The sequence below is a fragment of the Otolemur garnettii genome, unplaced genomic scaffold, assembly GCF_000181295.1.
Source record: "Otolemur garnettii isolate 467f Iridium unplaced genomic scaffold, OtoGar3 scaffold00073, whole genome shotgun sequence".
NCBI lineage: Eukaryota > Metazoa > Chordata > Mammalia > Primates > Galagidae > Otolemur > Otolemur garnettii.
In genome coordinates, this window is record NW_003852468.1 from 7,422,754 (window position 1) to 7,423,697 (window position 944).

Below are 944 nucleotides of genomic sequence, written 5' to 3' on the forward strand. Positions count from 1 at the left end.
GGGTTTCAACAACATCTAAAAGTCAGATGGTTTTACACAAAAATCTAGATTTTTGGCTTAAAAATTTTTTTGTGTAAAATGAGACAACCTAAAGTCCACATTCCCCAGTGGCCACAGCTGGCTAGCTCAGGGTAGCAGTTGTCCCTCTGATGGGGCATAGGCTCCCCACAACTCCCACCAGACCAATTTCTTTTTGATGATTTTGCCTGCCCCATTCCCGTCTGGGTTTAGGGCCTTTGTTTTAGATTTTTTTAAATGTGAATGTTTCTCTCCCGGCCGTTGGTTTTTATTGGCTTCAAGCCATGGCTTCCCATTTTTATTAACTCTCTCCACCTAACCCCTCGCTTTCAACAGCAGCACACCTCAATGTATGTGCTCGTCAGTGGGGGGCTCTTCTTTCCTCTGCTGACGGCTCCTTAGCTGTGCAGGGGCCCACCTGAACAGGGGACTCGGCCTGACTCCATGCTCAGCTCCAGATTGGCTGGATGCAGGGAGGAACCCAGCCAGGTGCCTGCCCTCCTTTCCCTTCCTCCTGGCACTGTGAGGGCCAGGCAGCCTCAGATTTTTCAGGCTGCTCCCCTGTAGCCCAGTGGGGCAGGAATTAACAGCCCCATATTGCTCTAGAGGTGAGGGCTGTCATCAGAGATAAAGGTGACACTTTGTCCTCTACCAGTCTACATGTTGTTTGTTTTCTCTCTTTAGCCCTATGGATTCTAGAATCACAACTGCTCTTCACTTAACCAGCTGTGTGACCTTAGACAAGTCGCTTCCACTCTCTTCCACCTCAGTTTCCTGGGCTGCAGAAAGAAGATACAAGTACTAGTGTCACCCTCACAGAGCTGTCGTAAAAATAACATGAGATGATCCAGTTTTAAATGCATGGCCTAGGCTCGGCGCCTGTGGCTCAAGTGGCTAAGGCACCAGCCACGTACACCTAAGGTGGC